Below are 24,550 nucleotides of genomic sequence, written 5' to 3' on the forward strand. Positions count from 1 at the left end.
CACGGCGATCCCACGGCAAAAAGTTTGGAAAAGTGCAATTTTTACCTAATTTTAAGGTTTGCAGGGAGTTCTGGGTAGGAAAACATTGGGGGACCCATGCATGCCATACCTCCCTGGACTCCCCCGGGTGTCTAGTTTTCAGAACTGTTTGGGTTTGCTACTTTGCAAAGAATACCACCGAGCCCCGGGCCACAAATTCAGATGCCCCCCCCCAAAATCAAGGTAGGTTTGCAATAAGGTAATGTAAATTCACCACCGTACGATTTGAACCGTTTCCTGTTGCAGCCACTATGTCTACCCACGCAAGTGAGGTACCGTTTTTATCGGGAGACCTGGGGGAACGCTGGGTGGGAGGTAATTTGTGTGAGCCCAGTGATGCCACGCTTTCCCACACTAAAACGTGTGAAAAAACTGATTTTTTGCATGCAAAAAATGAGGTTTGCAAGGGATTCTGGGTAAAGGAACGTTGGAGGATCCACGTAAGCCATACCTCCTTGGAAGCCCCCGGGTGTCTACTTTTCAGAAATGTGTGGGTTTGCTAGGTTTCCCTAGATGGCCGTCTAGCACGGGGCCAAAAACCCAGGTAACCCCTCTTGCAAAAGCTGGTGGTTTTGACAATGGTTTTCCTACTACTCAAAAATGTAAAAGTTTGCCTATGTGAGGATTGAGGTGGGGCGGAAAGTCCCCTGCTACCCATTTTAACAAAAAAAAAAAAAACTCACAAAAGACCATTAAACCAACACAAATATAAATCTAACACTAATTTGATAAAGCAAATCCACCACTTACACAGATTGGTTTTAGCACCTCCAGAAACGATGGCTTCAAAGGACAAATACGTAAAATATTAAAATATTAAAGCCAAGCCTTCTGAAGGGGAGCCATAAAGCCACGTCACGGCACCAACCACTTTATGGTCCATTCACACGCCATTCACACACCACACACAAGACTTCCATACCGCCAGCCACGGGCCCAAACAACCATTTCACTTGCACTCACAGAAAAATACTGCCGCCATGCAAGGGCCCATCACATTCATATGCCACAAGACATAATGACTTTGACTGTATTTTACAAACCTGTTAAGTCTCAACGTCCTTCTACAGAAATGTTCCCAAACACATGCCCAGTGAACCGATAGTAATGGCTTTCATGACAGCCACACAAGGCTCAGGAAGACATGACTTTCATGCACCTTTAGTGCACTCACTATGCTAAATCCAACTCCTTCCAGTTTGTGGATGCAAGTTGGGGGGTGCTCGAGTATTCCGCAAGGACATATCTCGAGCTGAGCAAGCATATCTACCTTTGAAACTAAGGCAAACATGCTGAAAATGTTCAAAACATATCATAAGTCATATGCCACAAGACATAATGACTTTTTACCAACCTGTCAAGTCTCTACCCCCACCTTCCAGAACGTTACCAAACGCATGCCCAGTGAACCTATACTAATGGCTTCCATGACAGCCACATGAGGCTCAGGAAGACATGTCTTTCATGCACCGTTAGTGCACTCACTATGCTAAATCCAACTCCTTCCAGTGTGTGGTTGCAAGTTGGGGGGTGCTCGAGTATTCCGCAAGGCCATATCTCGAGCTGAGCAAGCATATCTACCTTTGAAACTAAGACAAACATGCTGGAAATGTTCAAAAAATAACGATATAAACTATGAACGGAGTAATGTGAACCAAGGGTAGTCCGTGACAACGTAGCATATGTGCAATAAACCGTTATGTGCAGTGACTGTAATGCACTTATCATACAGCAAACTGACCATCTACTAAGTTCTAACGGAGGATGAACATGGCAAGCAGCATTGACCCATAAGTGCTACAGGAAATTCAGTGTGAATGTGGCAGCAATGGATTTCAATCCATGGGGAAGAAAAAAGACAGAACGTGTATCTATACTACCTTTACTATCTGCCTTCTACCGTTGCAATATCCATTGGAAAGCATACATACCGTAAGGTGTTCTAACCCGTTTGTGTGTCTGTCCTCAGAGTCCACACTAACCCTATCAAATTGTTAAGAACCTCTATACTAATGCCTTCAATCACTAGCAACTTGAAGCTTGAGTGATCATTTCTGCCACGAGCAATCAATGCTCTCACAATGCTCTATCCAACTCCTTCCAGTGTGTGGATGCAAGTTGGGGGGTGCCCGAGTATGCCGCAAGGCCATATCTCGAGCTGAGCAAGCATATCTACCTTTGAAACTAAGACAAACATGCTGGAATTTTCAAAAACTTCCTAAAGAGAACATCATAAACTACGATGAACGGTGGAATGGGAAACTCCATGACAACGTGGCATATGTTCTGTCCACCAGTATGAGCAGCATGGGAACTATAATGCACTTGTCAATTGGCGAACAGAACAACTACCAAGTTTTGAAAACAGATAAAGGTGTGGCCCACAGACAGTAGGTATCCATTCACACCAACTGAACGGTTAACCTATTGTCAGCTCCACCTCAGTCAATTTCCCAGTATTTTGCTTTAGTGTGATACAACATAAAGCAAGTAGGAAAACATAAGCTGGGCGTACTTGGGCACTGAGGACAGTAAACACGACTCTCCTGCCTTTTTCCCTGCATTGAGCACACTTTACAACGACGACATGGTCGCTCCTTTTTGGCTGTTGCAGGAAGTTTATCGGCAAAGTGTCGCTCCTGCAGCCTTGCCACGTCCTCCAGAACACATGAAGTAGAGGCCTCTGCTTCTGTTGCAGTAAGACTTTCAATCACGGACAACTGAAAGTCAAGGAAAGACATGAGAATTCCTGCGGTGGTCTGACGATAAACAACATACGCATTGTATGTTGACATCTGCATCAGGTGCGTAAACAGTTTCTTATACCAAGTGCGAGTTTTACGACTCGCATTGTATGGCTGAAGAACCTGGTCGTTCTTGTCCACTCCGCCCATGTACTTGTTGTAATCAAGTATACAGGTGGGCTTGTGGACTTCGGCCATTTGACCCCAAACCGTGACAGGGGAAGTGCTCTCATCATGAATTGTAGTGAGCAGATACACGTCACGCCTATCTGAGAACTTGACTGCGAGCAGTTCTTTGGAACGCAACGCAAGGCTCTGGCATTTCTGGAGCTTCTTGCAAACAAGCTCCTGCGGAAATCCTTTGCGGTGACAACGAACTGTACCGCAAGCCACGGTGCCAGCTTTGTAGAGCTCACTGAACAGCTCTACTCCTGTATAGAAATTGTCCACATAAAGGTTATAACCTTTGTGAAGGAGTGGCTGGACAAGCTCCCATACGATCTTTCCTGTGACCCCTAGCATAGGAGGGCAACCTACAGGGTTAAGAGATGTGTCCTTCCCTGTATACACTCTCAAGCTATACACATAGCCAGTCGTGCTCTCACACAGCATGTACAGCTTGATGCCATAGCGAGCACGTTTGCTCGGAATGTACTGCCTAAACAGCAGCCGCCCTTTATACAAGATCAAGGACTCATCGATGGCTATATTCTTTCCAGGAGTACAAACCTCTGGAAACCTGGCAGACAAATGATCCACAACAGGCCGAATTTTGAACAACCTGTCATGGTCTGGATGGTTCCGGGGCAATGCAGCAGAATTGTCATTGAAATGCAGCATGCGCTGCAAAAGCAAAAAACGATCTCTGCTCATGTATGCAGCGAAGATGGGGGTTAACCAAACCGTGCGAGTAGACCAGTAGGATACCAAGGTTGGTTTATGCACTATCCCCATTTTAAGCGTGAGGCCTAAAAATATCTTCAACTCCTCCACAGAAGTGGGAGTCCACTTGCGCACCCTAGAATGAGGCCCTAGAGTGCCTCCTTGCTCCCTCAGAAATTGTTCGGCACGCAAATTTGTTTGCTCCACAATTTTGTCTAGAAAGTCAACCCCAAAAAAGAGAAGGAAGTAGTCGATTGGCAAAAAATTTGCAGTATCAACTTTACATCCAGCATCGCCAGTGAAAGGCGGAATTTGGGGCTGAACTAAATTGGGAGGCTGCCAAGACAGCACACCGTCTGTGCGTGCAGCCGCACGTGCCTGCACTCTGGGTTGAGGTAACCGGTTACGGGTGTCCTGCTGCACAGACTGTGCTGGCAAAGGGACAGCACCACTGACATCGTCTCCTTCAGAATCGCTGGACGATGAGTCATCGGATTGAACTGCGCCGACTGAAAATTCACTCCCAGATTCGGCTCCGTTGTCCTCTCCCTCAGATGCTGTTTCAGTATCTGCTGTTTCAGTCTCTGATCCTGCCTCAGAGCTGGACTCCAGAACCAGATTTAGGGCCTGGGTGGCATTCATCCAACGATGGGCCATCTCTTTTAGTGCCTAAACTATCCTTTTAAAACACTAACCTATGTAGAAGGCAGATAGATTGTTGGTTTTAAAGTGTAAGTGGGTGTGTGCGAGAGTAAAGTGTTTCAATCAATAATGACGAAGTCACCTTACCTTTGCAAAATCAGTACGCTCTCCAAAAAGACTAAGAAAGAAAGAAACAAAAACGCAGTATTACTTTACCTTGCCACATACCCATCATCGCAGCCTTTTAGCGCTGGTGGGAGCCAGTGCGACCATCATTTTGGCACCAAGATGCCTACGGAGGAACGTGTGCTTTACAATTGCACATTATGACCACCTTTGATGCGCCCACTACCATTCTTGCAAACGTGCCCCTCATCTCTCCATAGCCCCTCTCTCACATACACTTAATCTGTTACAAAGTGTTTCTACTGTGTGGCTTTACTAATCCACCTACCTGACTACATAATACAGATCTTCAGCACTAAGAAATATCTCAGTAAATATATATATATATAAATATAACAATTCAAAATGTCAGCATGCTCAATACCTGGTGCAGGCAGCAACGGGTAGAAACCTTACCCAAGATTGAAATTCTGAAACACAAAGGATGCCGCACTACAGGTTTCATAGTTGCTTTATTTTCACCACCACCTGTTGTGGTGAAAATAAAACAACGCAGAAACCAATCTCTGGAGTGCAGCATCCTTTGTGTTTCTGAATTTATATATACCTATATATATATATATCCACATAAATAATTACAAGAAAAGGCGCCCTTCCAGGTGGACCAGTGTTTTGTTGCAATATCACCGCTTTACTATTCCAAATGAAAATCAAGCTATATTATAACTCAAAGGAAGCCCACCAATGACCACCTCTGCCATGGATTCCCTCACAAGCTCCATAGTGCCCCTCAAATTTCAATAACAACTGTGTCTCAGATTCTTTCACTTTTATAATAACACTCACACCAGTGTACCGTGTCAGAGCACTTTACAACACACACATTGCACAGAGACATTTGCACATCACTTTATAGGAAATGCTACATCATACAGGACATGATGTAGTCTAGCAGTAACATGCCATCTATACTGGTAGGCAATATAGTTTGAGTCCTTATACTGGGAAAGCACGAAAAACAAAAGGGCACAAAAGCAGTAACCCACTAACCTCTTCACATATGCACTTTGCTATGTGCATGCCTATGGCTCTCCTGGAAGCCAATGGTGAACCCAACAGAAATTCCAATATTTTCCGATATATATAGATTTTCAGCATTGCCCCCACAGGGGGTCAGCCACTGAGCAGAAGGACCAACCCCCTGCCAATATCACTACCATTTTTCATTACATTTTTCTTTCAATATTTGAAGGGCAATCTCGCCCCCAGTTAAATCCAGGCACATAAATGATCAAGTATGCCCCCATACTTGATTGCAGTCCCCCACAGGGGGTCGGCCACTGATCAGAAGGACCAACCCCCTGTCAATATCAGTACCATTTTTCATTTACTTTCAAAAAAAATTGAGAATCGGGAAGTCACTTCCGCCTCAGCGCCAGACCACCACCTCCTCCCAGGCACTCAAATCTGACCTCAAAATTCTCCTCCTTCAAAGACACTTCCAAATTCAATTCACGCCCTCTCTTTTATCTGAAGGAACCCCTTGCATTATAGAAAATTCTATTCTCCATGACTATGTAAGTGCCTCCTGTGTATTCTTGTGGTTTGAGTGTCTGCCATTTATTGCAGGATTATCCTTCTACTTGTCTTTGGTACTCTTTTGTAACATGCACACGTCACTTTTCTATTACACAGTTTTCTACTCTTACATTTTGTTTGCTTTAGATACTTACACAAGTGCCACCATGGCCTACGTAACGTTTGATCTTGTGTTTGAAAATCTGCCATTTATTGCAGTATTATACCTCTACTTGTACTTTGTATGCTTCTGTAACCTGCACACATATCACCTTTTCCATCCTGTAATAAACTGTTTGCTACCTCTTGCATGTGTTTGCTCACAATTGTCACTTATGCCTCATGTACCCTAATGTTTTGTAAATTGATCAGTTACAATTTTCACATCATGTATCAGTACTGATCCTATTGCGAAGCGCTCTTGACTTTTGTAACATGCACACGTCATTTTTTTTCAAATCTTACATTTTGATTGCTTTTGATACTTGCACAAGTGCCACCATTGCCTACGTAACGTTTGATCTTGAGTTACAGGTATAACACTGCAATGGCAGATACTCAACTTGTACTTTGTATGCTTCTGTAACCTGCACACACATCACCTTTTCCTCCTGCAATGTACTGTGTGCTACCTCTTGTATTTGTTTGCTCACAATTGGCACGTTTGCCTCATGTAATGTAATGTCAGGCGCTCAGAGACCTTTGGGTAAAGTCTGGGCTTCATAAATATACATACAAAAAATAAATGTCCCCCAGAGGGGGTCGGCCACTGATCAAAAGGACCGACCCCCTGTAAATATCGCCGCCATTTTTTTTTTTTATTTACTGCGTATTATCAACATTTTGGGGGGTCGATCGCACCCCCCCAGGGAAAGCAAAGACAAATAATTAAAAAATGTGCCCCCAGGGGGGGGGACGACCCGTCACCACAAAGGCCGACCCCCCCAAAGACATCCCTGGTGTCTAGTGGGGTTTCCTGGCCGTGTATCGCAGCGCTGCTGCGATCCACGGCCAGGAAACCCTCTCAGGAAGGCCTCGTTTGAAAGGGGAGATTCTCCCCTTTCAAACGAGGCCTCCCTGAAAGCTGGGGAGGCTGTTTTCACAAAGATCTCCCCCTCGGAGTCGAGCGCGGCCTTACCTGCTGCTGTCCTCGGCTCCGGTGGGGAACTCAGTGACGTCAGAGCGCCTCGTGGCGCGCTGACGTCACAGATGGGCGGGAGGGGGGGCGGGCGATGAAGCTAAAAGCCTTCCACGTCTCCCCCACGGAAAGAAATGATAAAAAAAAAAACAGGTGCGAGGCAGGAAATAATTAATTACAACCCTCCCTGGTGACGTCCAATGGACGTGCGCAGCACCAGGGAGGTAGTGCTTCTGACGGCCATTGGCCGACAGAAGCACTAAAGGGGTTAATATAGCTCAAATCGAGGTAGTAATGTCATATACGTCTTTCTCATAGATATGTCTTTTTTTATTTTGCAACAACAGTATTCACTATATAATCTTGAAAATACTTTGGTTTTTATGAGGTTTAAGATGATCTGTTCAACAGTAAGATGAATCAGACTTTTATATTTTAATTGTATCAGGATAGGACCTAATGAAATTGATTTGTTATATAACAAAGAGAAAAGCAAGGCGCTGCTGAGAGTTGAACTCAGGATCTCCTGTTTACTAGACAGGCGCTTTAACCAGCTAAGCCACAGCACCCCCTTGAGTCTTTACTTTGAAAGACTTTTCTTTATGGTGTTCAAGAGAATATTGCTTTTTCACTTTCATATTCTTTTATAAGTTCACAGACTTCTCTACTCAAACACTTTAGATGAAGAAGCTTCACTTATTCAAAAACACCTCTCTAATTTGAAGTTTACCCTATTCATAGAATTTTAAAATATACCTTGCCAAATAGTGGATTAGTTGAACTCAACAATAGAGTGATCATACGGCTCTATCTTGTTCTTTGTCATTTACTTTTCGATATTTCAGTCAATGCATTCCTATAAAAATCTTCACAATGCCAAGTATACTATTTCATTTTATGATAACTTATTCTAAAGTTCATAGAACCAGACGTTTATTCTTAAATTGTATTCAACATTTGTTTGATGAAAAATATTCCTAAAGCATGGAGAAAACAGTTAGGTGCTGCTGAGATTTGAACTCAGCATTTCCTGTTTACGAGACAGGTGCTTTAACCACTAAGCCACACCACCAACGTCAATAACAAAAAATACATAAATAATCTATTCAAGATGATGACATTTGGTTTCCTGCTATAAATTCTTCTTTATATGTACTGTAATCTTAAACACAAAAAGATACTCAATCACTAAACAAGTATTAATATGTTTTAATAAACTGGTACTCTTATAAAACCCAATGTTATTTCTTGAATACATTACATTTTTTTTCATGAAGGCATTAATATAGCTCAAATCGAGGTAGTAATGTCATCTACGTCTTTCTCATAGATATGTCTTTTTTTATTTTGCAATAACAGTATTTACTCTATAATCTTGAAAATACTTTGGTTTTTATGAGGTTTAAGATGATCTGTTCAACAGAAAGATGAATCAGACTTTTATATTTTAATTGTATCAGAATAGGACCTAATGAAATTGATTTGTTATATAACAAAGAGAAAAGCAAGGCGCTGCTGAGAGTTGAACTCAGGATCTCCTGTTTACTAGACAGGCGCTTTAACCAGCTAAGCCACAGCACCCCCTTGAGTCTTAATTTTGAAAGACTTTTCTTTATGGTGTTCAAGAGAATATTGCTTTTTCACTTTCATATTCTTTTATAAGTTCACAGACTTCTCTACTCAAACACTTTAGATGAAGACGCTTCACTTATTCAAAAACACCTCTCTAATTTGAAGTTTACCCTATTCATAGAATTTTAAAATATACCTTGCCGAAGAGTGGATTAGTTGAACTCAACAATAGAGTGATCATACAGCTCTATCTTGTTCTTTGTCATTTACTTTTCGAAATTTCAGTCAATGCATTCCTATAAAAATCTTCACAATGCCAAGTATTTGATTTCATTTTATGATAACTTATTCTAAAGTTCAAAGAACCAGACGTTTAATTCTTAAAATGTATTCAATACTTGTTTGATGAAAAATATTCCTAAAGCATGGAGAAAACAGTTAGGTGCTACTGAGATTTGAACTCAGGATTTCCTGTTTACGAGACAGGCGCTTTAACCACTAAGCCACATCAACAACTTCAATAGCAAAAAATACATAAATAATCTACTGCTGATGATGAAATTTTGTTTCCTGCTATAAATTCTTCTTTATATGTACTGTAATCTTAAACACAAAAAGATACTCAATCACTAAAAAAGTATTAATATGTTTTAATAAACAGGTACTCTTATAAAACCCAATGTTATTTCTTGAATACATTATATTTTTTTTTTCATGAAGGCATTAATATAGCTCAAATCGAGGTAGTAATGTCATATACGTCTTTCTCATAGATATGTCTTTTTTATTTTGCAACAACAGTATTCACTTATAATCTTGAAAATACTTTGGCTTTTATGAGGTTGAAGATGATCTGTTCAACAGTAAGATGAATCCGACTTTTATATTTTAATTGTATCAGAATAGTACCTAATGAAATTGATTTGTTATATAATAAAGAGAAAAGCAAGGCGCTGCTGAGAGTTAAACTTAGGATCTCCTGTTTACTAGACAGGCGCTTTAACCAGCTAAGCCACAGCACCCCCTTGAGGCTTTACTTTGAAAGACTTTTCTTTATGGTGTTCAAGAGAATATTGCTTTTTCACTTTCATATTCTTTTATAAGTTCACAGACTTCTCTTCTCAAACACTTTAGATGAAGAAGCTTCACTTATTCAAAAACACCTCTCTAATTTGAAGTTTAGCCTATTCATAGAATTTTAAAATATACCTTGCCGAAGAGTGGATTAGTTGAACTCAACAATAGAGTATTCATACGGCTCTATCTTGTTCTTTGTCATTTACTTTTCGAAATTTCAGTCAATGCATTCCTATAAAAATCTTCACAATGCCAAGTATTTTATTTCATTTTATGATAACTTATTCTAAAGTTCATAGAACCAGACGTTTATTCTTAAATTGTATTCAACATTTGTTTGATGAAAGATATTCCTAAAGCATGGAGAAAACAGTTAGGTGCTGCTGAGATTTGAACTCAGAATTTCCTGTTTACGAGACAGGGGCTTTAACCACTAAGCCACAGCACCAACGTCAATAACAAAAAATACATAAATAATCTATTGTTGATGATGAAATTTTGTTTCCTGCTATAAATTCTTCTTTATATGTACTGTAATCTTAAACACAAAAAGATACTCAATCACTAAACAAGTATTAATATGTTTTAATAAACTGGTACTCTTATAAAACCCAATGTTATTTCTTGAATACATTACATTTTTTTTTCATGAAGGCATTAATATAGCTCAAATCGTGGTAGTAATGTCATCTACGTCTTTCTCATAGATATGTCTTTTTTTATTTTGCAATAACAGTATTTACTCTATAATCTTGAAAATACTTTGGTTTTTATGAGGTTTAAGATGATCTGTTCAACAGAAAGATGAATCAGACTTTTATATTTTAATTGTATCAGAATAGGACCTAATGAAATTGGAAACCAGCTAAGCCACAGCACCCCCTTGAGTCTTAACTTTGAAAGACTTTTCTTCATGGTGTTCAAGAGAATATTGCTTTTTCACTTTCATATTCTTTTATAAGTTCACAGACTTCTCTACTCAAACACTTTAGATGAAGACGCTTCACTTATTCAAAAACACCTCTCTAATTTGAAGTTTACACTATTCATAGAATTTTAAAATATACCTTGCCGAAGAGTGGATTAGTTGAACTCAACAATAGAGTGATCATACGGCTCTATCTTGTTCTTTGTCATTTACTTTTCAATATTTCAGTCAATGCATTCCTATAAAAATCTTCACAATACCAAGTATTTTATTTCATTTTATGATAACTTATTCTAATTTTCATAGAACCAGACGTTTAATTCTTAAAATTTATTTAACACTTGTTTGATGCAAAATATTCCTAAAGCATGTAGAAAACAGTTAGGTGCTACTGAGATTTGAACTTAGGATTTCCTGTTTACAACTCAGTCGCTTTAACCACTAAGCCACAGCACCAACGTCAATAACAAAAAATACATAAATAATCTACTGCTGATGATGAAATTGTGTTTCCTGCTATAAATTCTTCTTTATATGTACTGTAATCTTAAACACAAAAAGATACTCAATCACTAAACAAGTATTAATATGTTTTAATAAACAGGTACTCTTATAAAACCCAATGTTATTTCTTGAATACATTACATTTTTTTTCATGAAGGCATTAATATAGCTCAAATCGAGGTAGTAATGTCATCTACGTCTTTCTCATAGATATGTCTTATTTTATTTTGCAATAACAGTATTTACTCTATAATCTTGAAAATACTTTGGTTTTTATGAGGTTTAAGATGATCTGTTCAACAGAAAGATGAATCAGACTTTTATATTTTAATTGTATCAGAATAGGACCTCATGAAATTGGAAACCAGCTAAGCCACAGCACCCCCTTGAGTCTTAACTTTGAAAGACTTTTCTTTATGGTGTTCAAGAGAATATTGCTTTTTCACTTTCATATTCTTTTATAAGTTCACAGACTTCTCTACTCAAACACTTTAGATGAAGACGCTTCACTTATTCAAAAACACCTCTCTAATTTGAAGTTTTCCCTATTCATAGAATTTTAAAATATACCTTGCCGAAGAGTGGATTAGTTGAACTCAACAATAGAGTGATCATACGGCTCTATCTTGTTCTTTGTCATTTACTTTTCGATATTTCAGTCAATGCATTCCTATAAAAATCTTCACAATACCAAGTATTTTATTGCATTTTATGATAACTTATTCTAATTTTCATAGAACCAGATGTTTAATTCTTAAAATGCATTTAACACTTGTTTGATGAAAAATATTCCTAAAGCATGGAGAAAACAGTTAGGTGCTACTGAGATTTGAACTCAGGATTTCCTGTTTACGAGACAGGCGCTTTAACCACTAAGCCACAGTACCAACGTCAATAACAAAAAATACATAAATAATCTACTGTTGATGATGAAATTTTGTTTCCTGCTATAAATTCTTCTTTATATGTACTGTAACCCTAAACACAAAAAGATACTCAATCACTAAACAAGTATTATTATGTTTTAATAAACAGGTACTCTTATAAAACCCAATGTTATCTCTTGAATACATTACATTTTTTTTTTCATGAAGGCATTAATATAGCTCAAATCGAGGTAGTAATGTCATCTACGTCTTTCTCATACATATGTCTTTTTTTATTTTGCAATAAGAGTATTCACTCTATAATCTTGAAAATACTTTGGCTTTTATGAGGTTGAAGATGATCTGTTCAACAGTAAGATGAATCAGACTTTTATATTTTAATTGTATCAGAATAGTACCTAATGAAATTGATTTGTTATATAATAAAGAGAAAAGCAAGGCGCTGCTGAGAGTTGAACTCAGCATCTCCTGTTTACTAGACAGGCGCTTTAACCAGCTAAGCCACAGCACCCCCTTGAGTCTTAACTTTGAAAGACTTTTCTTTATGGTGTTCAAGAGAATATTGCTTTTTCACTTTCATATTCTTTTATAAGTTCACAGACTTCTCTACTCAAACACTTTAGATGAAGACGCTTCACTTATTCAAAAACACCTCTCTAATTTGAAGTTTACCCTATTCATAGAATTTTAAAATATACCTTGCCGAAGAGTGGATTAGTTGAACTCAAAAATAGAGTGATCATACGGCTCTATCATGTTCTTTGTCATTTACTTTTCGATATTTCAGTCAATGCATTCCTATAAAAATCTTCACAATACCAAGTATTTTATTTCATTTTATGATAACTTATTCTAAAGTTCATAGAACCAGACGTTTAATTCCTAAAATGTATTCAATACTTGTTTGATGAAAAATATTCCTAAAGCATGGAGAAAACAGTTAGGTGCTACTGAGATTTGAACTCAGGCTTTCCTGTTTACGAGACAGGCGCTTTAACCACTAAGCCACAGCACCAACGTCAATAGCAAAAAATACATAAATAATCTACTGCTGATGATGACATTTTGTTTCCTGCTATAAATTCTTCTTTATATGTACTGTAATCTTAAACACAAAAAGATACTCAATCACTAAACAAGTATTAACATGTTTTAATAAACTGGTACTCTTATAAAACCAAATGTTATTTCTTGAAAAAATTAAAAAAAAATTCATGCAGGCATTAATATAGCTCAAATCGAGGTAGTAATGTCATCTACGTCTTTCTCATAGATATGTCTTTTTTTATTTTGCAATAACAGTATTTACTCTATAATCTTGAAAATACTTTGGTTTTTATGAGGTTTAAGATGATCTGTTCAACAGAAAGATGAATCAGACTTTTATATTTTAATTGTATCAGAATAGGACCTAATGAAATTGATTTGTTATATAACAAAGAGAAAAGCAAGGCGCTGCTGAGAGTTGAACTCAGGATCTCCTGTTTACTAGACAGGCGCTTTAACCAGCTAAGCCACAGCACCCCCTTGAGTCTTAAATTTGAAAGACTTTTCTTTATGGTGTTCAAGAGAATATTGCTTTTTCACTTTCATATTCTTTTATAAGTTCACAGACTTCTCTACTCAAACACTTTAGATGAAGACGCTTCACTTATTCAAAAACACCTCTCTAATTTGAAGTTTACCCTATTCATAGAATTTTAAAATATACCTTGCCAAAGAGTGGATTAGTTGAACTCAACAATAGAGTGATCATACGGCTCTATCTTGTTCTTTATCATTTACTTTTCGATATTTCAGTCAATGCATTCCTATAAAAATCTTCACAATACCAAGTATTTTATTTCATTTTATGATAACTTATTCTAAAGTTCATAGAACCAGACGTTTAATTCTTAAAATGTATTCAATACTCGTTTGATGAAAAATATTCCTAAAGCATGGAGAAAACAGTTAGGTGCTATTGAGATTTGAACTCAGGATTTCCTGTTTATGAGACAGGCGCTTTAACTACTAAGCCACAGCACCAACGTCAATAGCAAAAAATACATAAATAATCTACTGCTGATGATGAAATTTTGTTTCCTGCTATAAATTCTTCTTTATATGTACTGTAATCTTAAACACAAAAAGATACTCAATCACTAAACAAGTATTAATATGTTTTAGTAAACAGGTACTCTTATAAAACCCAATGTTATTTCTTGAATACATTATATTTTTTTTTTCATGAAGGCATTAATATAGCTCAAATCGAGGTAGTAATGTCATCTACGTCTTTCTCATAGATATGTCTTATTTTATTTTGCAATAACAGTATTCACTCTATAATCTTGAAAATACTTTGGCTTTTATGAGGTTGAAGATGATCTGTTCAACAGTAAGATGAATCCGACTTTTATATTTTAATTGTATCAGAATAGTACCTAATGAAATTGATTTGTTATATAATAAAGATAAAAGCAAGGCACTGCTGAGAGTTGAACTCAGGATCTCCTGTTTACTAGACAGGTGCTTTAACCAGCTAAGCCACAGCACCCCCTTGAGTCTTAACTTTGAAAGACTTTTCTTTATTGTGTTCAAGAGAATATTGCTTGTTCACTTTCATATTCTTTTATAAGTTCACAGACTTCTCTACTCAAACACTTTAGATGAAGACGCTTCACTTATTCAAAAACACCTCTCTAATTTGAAGTTTTCCCTATTCATAGAATTTTAAAATATACCTTGCCGAAGAGTGGATTAGTTGTACTCAACAATAGAGTGATCATACGGTTCTATCTTGTTCTTTGTAATTTACTTCTCGATATTTCAATCAATGCATTCCTATAAAAATCTTCACAATACCAAGTATTTTATTTCATTTTATGATAACTTATTCTAATTTTCATAGAACCAGTTGTTTAATTCTTAAAATGCATTTAACACTTGTTTGATGAAAAATATTCCTAAAGCATGGAGAAAACAGTTAGGTGCTACTGAGATTTGAACTCAGGATTTCCTGTTTACGAGACAGGCGCTTTAACCACTAAGCCACAGCACCAACGTCAATGACAAAAAATACATAAATAATCTATTGTTGATGATGAAATTTTGTTTCCTGCTATAAATTCTTCTTTATATGTACTGTAACCCTAAACACAAAAAGATACTCAATCACTAAACAAGTATTATTATGTTTTAATAAACAGGTACTCTTATAAAACCCAATGTTATTTCTTGAATACATTACATTTTTTTTCATGAAGGCATTAATATAGCTCAAATCGAGGTAGTAATGTCATCTACGTCTTTCTCATAGATATGTCTTATTTTATTTTGCAATAACAGTATTCACTCTATAATCTTGAAAATACTTTGGCTTTTATGAGGTTGAAGATGATCTGTTCAACAGTAAGATGAATCCGACTTTTATATTTTAATTGTATCAGAATAGTACCTAATGAAATTGATTTGTTATATAATAAAGAGAAAAGCAAGGCGCTGCTGAGAGTTGAACTCAGGATCTCCTGTTTACTAGACAGGTGCTTTAACCAGCTAAGCCACAGCACACCCTTGAGTCTTAACTTTGAAAGACTTTTCTTTATGGTGTTCAAGAGAATATTGCTTTTTCACTTTCATATTCTTTTATAAGTTCACAGACTTCTCTACTCAAACACTTTAGATGAAGACGCTTCACTTATTCAAAAACACCTCTCTAATTTGAAGTTTTCCCTATTCATAGAATTTTAAAATATACCTTGCCGAAGAGTGGATTAGTTGAACTCAACAATAGAGTGATCATACGGCTCTATCTTGTTCTTTGTCATTTACTTTTCGATATTTCAGTCAATGCATTCCTATAAAAATCTTCACAATACCAAGTATTTTATTGCATTTTATGATAACTTATTCTAATTTTCATAGAACCAGATGTTTAATTCTTAAAATGCATTTAACACTTGTTTGATGAAAAATATTCCTAAAGCATGGAGAAAACAGTTAGGTGCTACTGAGATTTGAACTCAGGATTTCCTGTTTACGAGACAGGCGCTTTAACCACTAAGCCACAGTACCAACGTCAATAACAAAAAATACATAAATAATCTACTGTTGATGATGAAATTTTGTTTCCTGCTATAAATTCTTCTTTATATGTACTGTAACCCTAAACACAAAAAGATACTCAATCACTAAACAAGTATTATTATGTTTTAATAAACAGGTACTCTTATAAAACCCAATGGTATCTCCTGAATACATTACATTTTTTTTTTCATGAAGGCATTAATATAGCTCAAATCGAGGTAGTAATGTCATCTACGTCTTTCTCATACATATGTCTTTTTTTATTTTGCAATAAGAGTATTCACTCTATAATCTTGAAAATACTTTGGCTTTTATGAGGTTGAAGATGATCTGTTCAACAGTAAGATGAATCAGACTTTTATATTTTAATTGTATCAGAATAGTACCTAATGAAATTGATTTGTTATATAATAAAGAGAAAAGCAAGGCGCTGCTGAGAGTTGAACTCAGCATCTCCTGTTTACTAGACAGGCGCTTTAACCAGCTAAGCCACAGCACCCCCTTGAGTCTTAACTTTGAAAGACTTTTCTTTATGGTGTTCAAGAGAATATTGCTTTTTCACTTTCATATTCTTTTATAAGTTCACAGACTTCTCTACTCAAACACTTTAGATGAAGACGCTTTACTTATTCAAAAACACCTCTCTAATTTGAAGTTTACCCTATTCATAGAATTTTAAAATATACCTTGCCGAAGAGTGGATTAGTTGAACTCAAAAATAGAGTGATCATACGGCTCTATCATGTTCTTTTTCATTTACTTTTCGATATTTCAGTCAATGCATTCCTATAAAAATCTTCACAATACCAAGTATTTTATTTCATTTTATGATAACTTATTCTAAAGTTCATAGAACCAGACGTTTAATTCCTAAAATGTATTCAATACTTGTTTGATGAAAAATATTCCTAAAGCATGGAGAAAACAGTTAGGTGCTACTGAGATTTGAACTCAGGATGTCCTGTTTACGAGACAGGCGCTTTAACCACTAAGCCACAGCACCAACGTCAATAGCAAAAAATACATAAATAATCTACTGCTGATGATGACATTTTGTTTCCTCCTATAAATTCTTCTTTATATGTACTGTAATCTTAAACACAAAAAGATACTCAATCACTAAACAAGTATTAACATGTTTTAATAAACTGGTACTCTTATGAAACCCAATGTTATTTCTTGAAAAAATTAAAAAAATTCATGCAGGCATTAATATAGCTCAAATCGAGGTAGTAATGTCATCTACGTCTTTCTCATAGATATGTCTTTTTTTATTTTGCAATAACAGTATTTACTCTATAATCTTGAAAATACTTTGGTTTTTATGAGGTTTAAGATGATCTGTTCAACAGAAAGATGAATCAGACTTTTATATTTTAATTGTATCAGAATAGGACCTAATGAAATTGATTTGTTATATAACAAAGAGAAAAGCAAGGCGCTGCTGAGAGTTGAACTCAGGATCTCCTGTTTACTAGACAGGCGCTTTAACCAGCTAAGCCACAGCACCCCCTTGAGTCTTAAATTTGAAAGACTTTTCTTTATGGTGTTCAAGAGAATATTGCTTTTTCACTTTCATATTCTTTTATAAGTTCACAGACTTCTCTACTCAAACACTTTAGATGAAGACGCTTCACTTATTCAAAAACACCTCTCTAATTTGAAGTTTACCCTATTCATAGAATTTTAAAATATACCTTGCCAAAGAGTGGATTAGTTGAACTCAACAATAGAGTGATCATACGGCTCTATCTTGTTCTTTGTCATTTACTTTTCGATATTTCAGTCAATGCATTCCTATAAAAATCTTCACAATACCAAGTATTTTATTTCATTTTATGATAACTTATTCTAAAGTTCATAGAACCAGACGTTTAATTCTTAAAATGTATTCAATACTCGTTTGATGAAAAATATTCCTAAAGCATGGAGAAAACAGTTAGGTGCTATTGAGATTTGAACTCAGGATTTCCTGTTTATGAGACAGGCGCTTTAACCACTAAGCCACAGCACCAACGTCAATAGCAAAAAATACATAAATAATCTACTGCTGATGATGAAATTTTGTTTCCTGCTATAAATTCTTCTTTATATGTACTGTAATCTTAAACACAAAAAGATACTCAATCACTAAACAAGTATTAATATGTTTTAATAAACAGGTACTCTTATAAAACCCAATGTTATTTCTTGAATACATTATATTTATTTTTTCATGAAGGCATTAATATAGCTCAAATCGAGGTAGTAATGTCATATACGTCTTTCTCATAGATATGTCTTTTTTTATTTTGCAATAACAGTATTTACTCTATAATCTTGAAAATACTTTGGTTTTTATGAGGTTTAAGATGATCTGTTCAACAGAAAGATGAATCAGACTTTTATATTTTAATTGTATCAGAATAGGACCTAATGAAATTGATTTGTTATATAACAAAGAGAAAAGCAAGGCGCTGCTGAGAGTTGAACTCAGGATCTCTTGTTTACTAGACAGGCGCTTTAACCAGCTAAGCCACAGCACCCCCTTGAGTCTTAACTTTGAAAGACTTTTCTTTATGGTGTTCAAGAGAATATTGCTTTTTCACTTTCATATTCTTTTATAAGTTCACAGACTTCTCTTCTCAAACACTTTAGATGAAGACGCTTCACTTATTCAAAAACACCTCTCTAATTTGAAGTTTACCCTATTCATAGAATTTTAAAATATACCTTGCCGAAGAGTGGATTAGTTGAACTCAACAATAGAGTGATCATACGGCTCTATCTTGTTCTTTGTCATTTACTTTTCGATATTTCAGTCAATGCATTCCTATAAAAATCTTCACAATACCAAGTATTTTATTTCATTTTATGATAACTTATTCTAATTTTCATAGAACCAGAAGTTTAATTCTTAAAATGTATTTAACACTTGTTTGATGAAAAATATTCCTAAAGCATGGAGGAAACAGTTAGGTGCTACTGAGATTTGAACTCAGGATTTCCTGTTTACGAGACAGGCGCTTTAACCACTAAGCCACAGCACCAGCGTCAATAACAAAAAATACATAAATAATCTATTGTTGATGATGAAATTTTGTTTCCTGCTATAAATTCTTCTTTATATGTACTGTAACCCTAAACACAAAAAGATACTCAATCACTAAACAAGTATTATTATGTTTTAATAAACAGGTACTCTTATAAAACCCAATGTTATCTCTTGAATACATTACATTTTTTTTTTCATGAAGGCATTAATATAGCTCAAATCGAGGTAGTAATGTCATCTACGTCTTTCTCATAGATATGTCTTATTTTATTTTGCAATAACAGTATTCACTCTATAATCTTGAAAATACTTTGGCTCTTATGAGGTTGAAGATGATCTGTTCAACAGTAAGATGAATCCGACTTTTATATTTTAATTGTATCAGAATAGTACCTAATGAAATTGATTTGTTATATAATAAAGAGAAAAGCAAGGCGCTGCTGAGAGTTGAACTCAGGATCTCCTGTTTACTAGACAGGTGCTTTAACCAGCTAAGCCACAGCACCCCCTTGAGTCTTAACTTTGAAAGACTTTTCTTTATGGTGTTCAAGAGAATATTGCTTTTTCACTTTCATATTCTTTTATAAGTTCACAGACTTCTCTACTCAAACACTTTAGATGAAGACGCTTCACTTATTCAAAAACACCTCTCTAATTTGAAGTTTTCCCTATTCATAGAATTTTAAAATATACCTTGCCGAAAAGTGGATTAGTTGAACTCAACAATAGAGTGATCATACGGCTCTATCTTGTTCTTTGTCATTTACTTTTCGATATTTCAGTAAATGCATTCCTATAAAAATCTTCACAATACCAAGTATTTTATTTCATTTTATGATAACTTATTCTAATTTTCATAGAACCAGACGTTTATTCCTAAATTGTATTCAACATTTGTTTGATGAAAGATATTCCTAAAGCATGGAGAAAACAGTTAGGTGCTGCTGAGATTTGAACTCAGAATTTCCTGTTTACGAGACAGGCGCTTTAACCACTAAGCCACAGCACCAACTTCAATAACAAAAAATACATAAATAATCTATTGTTGATGATGAAATTTTGTTTCCTGCTATAAATTCTTCTTTATATGTACTGTAATCTTAAACACAAAAAGATACTCAATCACTAAACAAGTATTAATATGTTTTAATAAACTGGTACTCTTATAAAACCCAATGTTATTTCTTGAATACATTACATTTTTTTTCATGAAGGCATTAATATAGCTCAAATCGAGGTAGTAATGTCATCTACGTCTTTCTCATAGATATGTCTTTTTTTATTTTGCAATAACAGTATTTACTCTATAATCTTGAAAATACTTTGGTTTTTATGAGGTTTAAGATGATCTGTTCAACAGAAAGATGAATCAGACTTTTATATTTTAATTGTATCAGAATAGGACCTAATGAAATTGGAAACCAGCTAAGCCACAGCACCCCCTTGAGTCTTAACTTTGAAAGACTTTTCTTTATGGTGTTCAAGAGAATATTGCTTTTTCACTTTCATATTCTTTTATAAGTTCACAGACTTCTCTACTCAAACACTTTAGATGAAGACGCTTCACTTATTCAAAAACACCTCTCTAATTTGAAGTTTACCCTATTCATAAAAGTTTAAAATATACCTTGCCGAAGAGTGGATTAGTTGAACTCAACAATAGAGTGATCATACGGCTCTATCTTGTTCTTTGTCATTTACTTTTCGATATTTCAGTCAATGTATTCCTATAAAAATCTTCACAATACCAAGTATTTTATTTCATTTTATGATAACTTATTCTAATTTTCATAGAACCAGACGTTTAATTCTTAAAATGTATTTAACACTTGTTTGATGAAAAATATTCCTAAAGCATGGAGAAAACAGTTAGGTGCTACTGAGATTTGAACTCAGGATTTCCTGTTTACGAGACAGGCGCTTTAACCACTAAGCCACAGCACCAACGTCAATAACAAAAAATACATAAATAATCTATTGTTGATGATGAAATTTTGTTTCCTGCTATAAATTCTCCTTTGTATGTACTGTAACCCTAAACACAAAAAGATACTCAATCACTAAACAAGTATTATTATGTTTTAATAAACAGGTACTCTTATAAAACCCAATGTTATTTCTTGAATACATTACATTTTTTTTCATGAAGGCATTAATATAGCTGAAATCGAGGTAGTAATGTCATCTACGTCTTTCTCATAGATATTTCTTATTTTATTTTGCAATAACAGTATTCACTCTATAATCTTGAAAATACTTTGGCTTTTATGAGGTTGAAGATGATCTGTTCAACAGTAAGATGAATCCGACTTTTATATTTTAATTGTATCAGAATAGTACCTAATGAAATTGATTTGTTATATAATAAAGAGAAAAGCAAGGCGCTGCTGAGAGTTGAACTCAGGATCTCCTGTTTACTAGACAGGTGCTTTAACCAGCTAAGCCACAGCACCCCCTTGAGTCTTAGCTTTGAAAGACTTTTCTTTATTGTGTTCAAGTGAATATTGCTTTTTCACTTTCATATTCTTTTATAAGTTCACAGACTTCTCTACTCAAACACTTTAGATGAAGACGCTTCACTTATTCAAAAACACCTCTCTAATTTGAAGTTTTCCCTATTCATAGAATTTTAAAATATACCTTGCCGAAGAGTGGCTTAGTTGTACTCAACAATAGAGTGATCATACGGCTCTATCTTGTTCTTTGTCATTTACTTTTCGATATTTCAGTCAATGCATTCCTATAAAAATCTTCACAATACCAAGTATTTTATTTCATTTTATGATAACTTATTCTAATTTTCATAGAACCAGATGTTTAATTCTTAAAATGCATTTAACACTTGTTTGATGAAAAATATTCCTAAAGCATGGAGAAAACAGTTAGGTGCTACTGAGATTTGAACTCAGCATTTCCTGTTTACGAGACAGGCGCTTTAACCACTAAGCCACAGTACCAACGTCAATAACAAAAAATACATAAATAATCTACTGTTGATGATGAAATTTTGTTTCCTGCTATAAATTCTTCTTTATATGTACTGTAACCCTAAACACAAAAAGATACTCAATCACTAAACAAGTATTATTATGTTTTAATAAACAGGTACTCTTATAAAACCCAATGTTATCTCTTGAATACATTAAATTTTTTTTTTCATGAAGGCATTAATATAGCTCAAATCGAGGTAGTAATGTCATCTACGTCTTTCTCATAGATATGTCTTTTTTTATTTTGCAATAACAGTATTTACTCTATAATCTTGAAAATACTTTGGTTTTTATGAGGTTTAAGATGATCTGTTCAACAGAAAGATGAATCACACTTTTATATTTTAATTGTATCAGAATAGGACCTAATGAAATTGATTTGTTATATAACAAAGAGAAAAGCAAGGCGCTGCTGAGAGTTGAACTCAGGATCTCCTGTTTACTAGACAGGCGCTTTAACCAGCTAAGCCACAGCACCCCCTTGAGTCTTAAATTTGAAAGACTTTTCTTTATGGTGTTCAAGAGAATATTGCTTTTTCACTTTCATATTCTTTTATAAGTTCACAGACTTCTCTACTCAAACACTTTAGATGAAGACGCTTCACTTATTCAAAAACACCTCTCTAATTTGAAGTTTACCCTATTCATAGAATTTTAAAATATACCTTGCCAAAGAGTGGATTAGTTGAACTCAACAATAGAGTGATCATACGGCTCTATCTTGTTCTTTGTCATTTACTTTTCGATATTTCAGTCAATGCATTCCTATGAAAATCTTCACAATACCAAGTATTTTATTTCATTTAAATAAAAACTTATTAACTAATATAAATTAACTAAGATAACTTATTCTAAAGTTGATAGAACCAGACGTTTAATTCTTAAAATGTATTCAATACTCGTTTGATGAAAAATATTCCTAAAGCATGGAGAAAACAGTTAGGTGCTATTGAGATTTGAACTCAGGATTTCCTGTTTATGAGACAGGCGCTTTAACCACTAAGCCACAGCACCAACGTCAATAGCAAAAAATACATAAATAATCTACTGCTGATGATGAAATTTTGTTTCCTGCTATAAATTCTTCTTTATATGTACTGTAATCTTAAACACAAAAAGATACTCAATCACTAAACAAGTATTAATATGTTTTAATAAACAGGTACTCTTATAAAACCCAATGTTATTTCTTGAATACATTATATATTTTTTTTCATGAAGGCATTAATATAGCTCAAATCGAGGTAGTAATGTCATATACGTCTTTCTCATAGATATGTCTTTTTTTATTTTGCAATAACAGTATTTACTCTATAATCTTGAAAATACTTTGGTTTTTATGAGGTTTAAGATGATCTGTTCAACAGAAAGATGAATCAGACTTTTATATTTTAATTGTATCAGAATAGGACCTAATGAAATTGATTTGTTATATAACAAAGAGAAAAGCAAGGCGCTGCTGAGAGTTGAACTCAGGATCTCTTGTTTACTAGACAGGCGCTTTAACCAGCTAAGCCACAGCACCCCCTTGAGTCTTAACTTTGAAATACTTTTCTTTATGGTGTTCAAGAGAATATTGCTTTTTCACTTTCATATTCTTTTATAAGTTCACAGACTTCTCTACTCAAACACTTTAGATGAAGACGCTTCACTTATTCAAAAACACCTCTCTAATTTGAAGTTTACCCTATTCATAGAATTTTAAAATATACCTTGCCGAAGAGTGGATTAGTTGAACTCAACAATAGAGTGATCATACGGCTCTATCTTGTTCTTTGTCATTTACTTTTCGATATTTCAGTCAATGCATTCCTATAAAAATCTTCACAATACCAAGTATTTTATTTCATTTTATGATATCTTATTCTAATTTTCATAGAACCAGAAGTTTAATTCTTAAAATGTATTTAACACTTGTTTGATGAAAAATATTCCTAAAGCATGGAGAAAACAGTTAGGTGCTACTGAGATTTGAACTCAGGATTTCCTGTTTACGAGACAGGCGCTTTAACCACTAAGCCACAGCACCAGCGTCAATAACAAAAAATACATAAATAATCTATTATTGATGATGAAATTTTGTTTCCTGCTATAAATTCTTCTTTATATGTACTGTAACCCTAAACACAAAAAGATACTCAATCACTAAACAAGTATTATTATGTTTTAATAAACAGGTACTCTTATAAAACCCAATGTTATCTCTTGAATACATTAAAAAAAATTTTTTTCATGAAGGCATTAATATAGCTCAAATCGAGGTAGTAATGTCATCTACGTCTTTCTCATACATATGTCTTTTTTTATTTTGCAATAACAGTACTCACTTTATAATCTTGAA

The 24,550-nt window shown here is 35.0% G+C and overlaps 28 non-coding genes across 28 annotated transcripts; all 28 read right to left on the minus strand.

The window, feature by feature from the left end:
* Nucleotides 1-7,644: 7,644 nt before the first annotated feature.
* Nucleotides 7,645-7,718, minus strand: TRNAT-AGU (transfer RNA threonine (anticodon AGU)). Its single transcript has one exon. It is a non-coding gene; the product is annotated as a tRNA-Thr (tRNA).
* Nucleotides 7,719-8,148: 430 nt separating this feature from the next.
* Nucleotides 8,149-8,221, minus strand: TRNAT-CGU (transfer RNA threonine (anticodon CGU)). The gene has a single exon. It is a non-coding gene; the product is annotated as a tRNA-Thr (tRNA).
* Nucleotides 8,222-8,656: 435 nt separating this feature from the next.
* Nucleotides 8,657-8,730, minus strand: TRNAT-AGU (transfer RNA threonine (anticodon AGU)). The gene has a single exon. It is a non-coding gene; the product is annotated as a tRNA-Thr (tRNA).
* A 431-nt stretch (nucleotides 8,731-9,161) lies between these two features.
* TRNAT-CGU (transfer RNA threonine (anticodon CGU)) lies at nucleotides 9,162-9,231 on the minus strand. The gene has a single exon. It is a non-coding gene; the product is annotated as a tRNA-Thr (tRNA).
* Nucleotides 9,232-10,173: 942 nt separating this feature from the next.
* TRNAT-CGU (transfer RNA threonine (anticodon CGU)) lies at nucleotides 10,174-10,246 on the minus strand. The gene has a single exon. It is a non-coding gene; the product is annotated as a tRNA-Thr (tRNA).
* Nucleotides 10,247-12,044: 1,798 nt separating this feature from the next.
* TRNAT-CGU (transfer RNA threonine (anticodon CGU)) lies at nucleotides 12,045-12,117 on the minus strand. Its single transcript has one exon. It is a non-coding gene; the product is annotated as a tRNA-Thr (tRNA).
* Nucleotides 12,118-12,554: 437 nt separating this feature from the next.
* On the minus strand, nucleotides 12,555-12,628 carry TRNAT-AGU (transfer RNA threonine (anticodon AGU)). The gene has a single exon. It is a non-coding gene; the product is annotated as a tRNA-Thr (tRNA).
* Nucleotides 12,629-13,059: 431 nt separating this feature from the next.
* Nucleotides 13,060-13,132, minus strand: TRNAT-CGU (transfer RNA threonine (anticodon CGU)). The gene has a single exon. It is a non-coding gene; the product is annotated as a tRNA-Thr (tRNA).
* Nucleotides 13,133-13,567: 435 nt separating this feature from the next.
* On the minus strand, nucleotides 13,568-13,641 carry TRNAT-AGU (transfer RNA threonine (anticodon AGU)). Its single transcript has one exon. It is a non-coding gene; the product is annotated as a tRNA-Thr (tRNA).
* A 941-nt stretch (nucleotides 13,642-14,582) lies between these two features.
* TRNAT-AGU (transfer RNA threonine (anticodon AGU)) lies at nucleotides 14,583-14,656 on the minus strand. Its single transcript has one exon. It is a non-coding gene; the product is annotated as a tRNA-Thr (tRNA).
* A 431-nt stretch (nucleotides 14,657-15,087) lies between these two features.
* On the minus strand, nucleotides 15,088-15,160 carry TRNAT-CGU (transfer RNA threonine (anticodon CGU)). Its single transcript has one exon. It is a non-coding gene; the product is annotated as a tRNA-Thr (tRNA).
* A 435-nt stretch (nucleotides 15,161-15,595) lies between these two features.
* TRNAT-AGU (transfer RNA threonine (anticodon AGU)) lies at nucleotides 15,596-15,671 on the minus strand. The gene has a single exon. It is a non-coding gene; the product is annotated as a tRNA-Thr (tRNA).
* Nucleotides 15,672-16,100: 429 nt separating this feature from the next.
* On the minus strand, nucleotides 16,101-16,173 carry TRNAT-CGU (transfer RNA threonine (anticodon CGU)). The gene has a single exon. It is a non-coding gene; the product is annotated as a tRNA-Thr (tRNA).
* Nucleotides 16,174-16,610: 437 nt separating this feature from the next.
* On the minus strand, nucleotides 16,611-16,684 carry TRNAT-AGU (transfer RNA threonine (anticodon AGU)). Its single transcript has one exon. It is a non-coding gene; the product is annotated as a tRNA-Thr (tRNA).
* Nucleotides 16,685-17,115: 431 nt separating this feature from the next.
* TRNAT-CGU (transfer RNA threonine (anticodon CGU)) lies at nucleotides 17,116-17,188 on the minus strand. The gene has a single exon. It is a non-coding gene; the product is annotated as a tRNA-Thr (tRNA).
* Nucleotides 17,189-17,621: 433 nt separating this feature from the next.
* Nucleotides 17,622-17,695, minus strand: TRNAT-AGU (transfer RNA threonine (anticodon AGU)). Its single transcript has one exon. It is a non-coding gene; the product is annotated as a tRNA-Thr (tRNA).
* Nucleotides 17,696-18,126: 431 nt separating this feature from the next.
* Nucleotides 18,127-18,199, minus strand: TRNAM-CAU (transfer RNA methionine (anticodon CAU)). Its single transcript has one exon. It is a non-coding gene; the product is annotated as a tRNA-Met (tRNA).
* Nucleotides 18,200-18,636: 437 nt separating this feature from the next.
* TRNAT-AGU (transfer RNA threonine (anticodon AGU)) lies at nucleotides 18,637-18,710 on the minus strand. Its single transcript has one exon. It is a non-coding gene; the product is annotated as a tRNA-Thr (tRNA).
* Nucleotides 18,711-19,141: 431 nt separating this feature from the next.
* Nucleotides 19,142-19,214, minus strand: TRNAT-CGU (transfer RNA threonine (anticodon CGU)). Its single transcript has one exon. It is a non-coding gene; the product is annotated as a tRNA-Thr (tRNA).
* A 437-nt stretch (nucleotides 19,215-19,651) lies between these two features.
* On the minus strand, nucleotides 19,652-19,725 carry TRNAT-AGU (transfer RNA threonine (anticodon AGU)). The gene has a single exon. It is a non-coding gene; the product is annotated as a tRNA-Thr (tRNA).
* Nucleotides 19,726-20,155: 430 nt separating this feature from the next.
* TRNAT-CGU (transfer RNA threonine (anticodon CGU)) lies at nucleotides 20,156-20,228 on the minus strand. Its single transcript has one exon. It is a non-coding gene; the product is annotated as a tRNA-Thr (tRNA).
* An 862-nt stretch (nucleotides 20,229-21,090) lies between these two features.
* TRNAT-CGU (transfer RNA threonine (anticodon CGU)) lies at nucleotides 21,091-21,163 on the minus strand. The gene has a single exon. It is a non-coding gene; the product is annotated as a tRNA-Thr (tRNA).
* A 435-nt stretch (nucleotides 21,164-21,598) lies between these two features.
* Nucleotides 21,599-21,672, minus strand: TRNAT-AGU (transfer RNA threonine (anticodon AGU)). Its single transcript has one exon. It is a non-coding gene; the product is annotated as a tRNA-Thr (tRNA).
* A 431-nt stretch (nucleotides 21,673-22,103) lies between these two features.
* TRNAT-CGU (transfer RNA threonine (anticodon CGU)) lies at nucleotides 22,104-22,176 on the minus strand. Its single transcript has one exon. It is a non-coding gene; the product is annotated as a tRNA-Thr (tRNA).
* A 437-nt stretch (nucleotides 22,177-22,613) lies between these two features.
* Nucleotides 22,614-22,687, minus strand: TRNAT-AGU (transfer RNA threonine (anticodon AGU)). Its single transcript has one exon. It is a non-coding gene; the product is annotated as a tRNA-Thr (tRNA).
* A 463-nt stretch (nucleotides 22,688-23,150) lies between these two features.
* On the minus strand, nucleotides 23,151-23,223 carry TRNAM-CAU (transfer RNA methionine (anticodon CAU)). Its single transcript has one exon. It is a non-coding gene; the product is annotated as a tRNA-Met (tRNA).
* Nucleotides 23,224-23,660: 437 nt separating this feature from the next.
* On the minus strand, nucleotides 23,661-23,734 carry TRNAT-AGU (transfer RNA threonine (anticodon AGU)). The gene has a single exon. It is a non-coding gene; the product is annotated as a tRNA-Thr (tRNA).
* A 431-nt stretch (nucleotides 23,735-24,165) lies between these two features.
* TRNAT-CGU (transfer RNA threonine (anticodon CGU)) lies at nucleotides 24,166-24,238 on the minus strand. Its single transcript has one exon. It is a non-coding gene; the product is annotated as a tRNA-Thr (tRNA).
* Between the last annotated feature and the right edge of the window lie 312 nt (nucleotides 24,239-24,550).

The sequence above is a fragment of the Lissotriton helveticus genome, chromosome 12 (genome assembly GCF_964261635.1).
Source record: "Lissotriton helveticus chromosome 12, aLisHel1.1, whole genome shotgun sequence".
NCBI classification, from domain to species: Eukaryota; Metazoa; Chordata; class Amphibia; order Caudata; family Salamandridae; genus Lissotriton; species Lissotriton helveticus.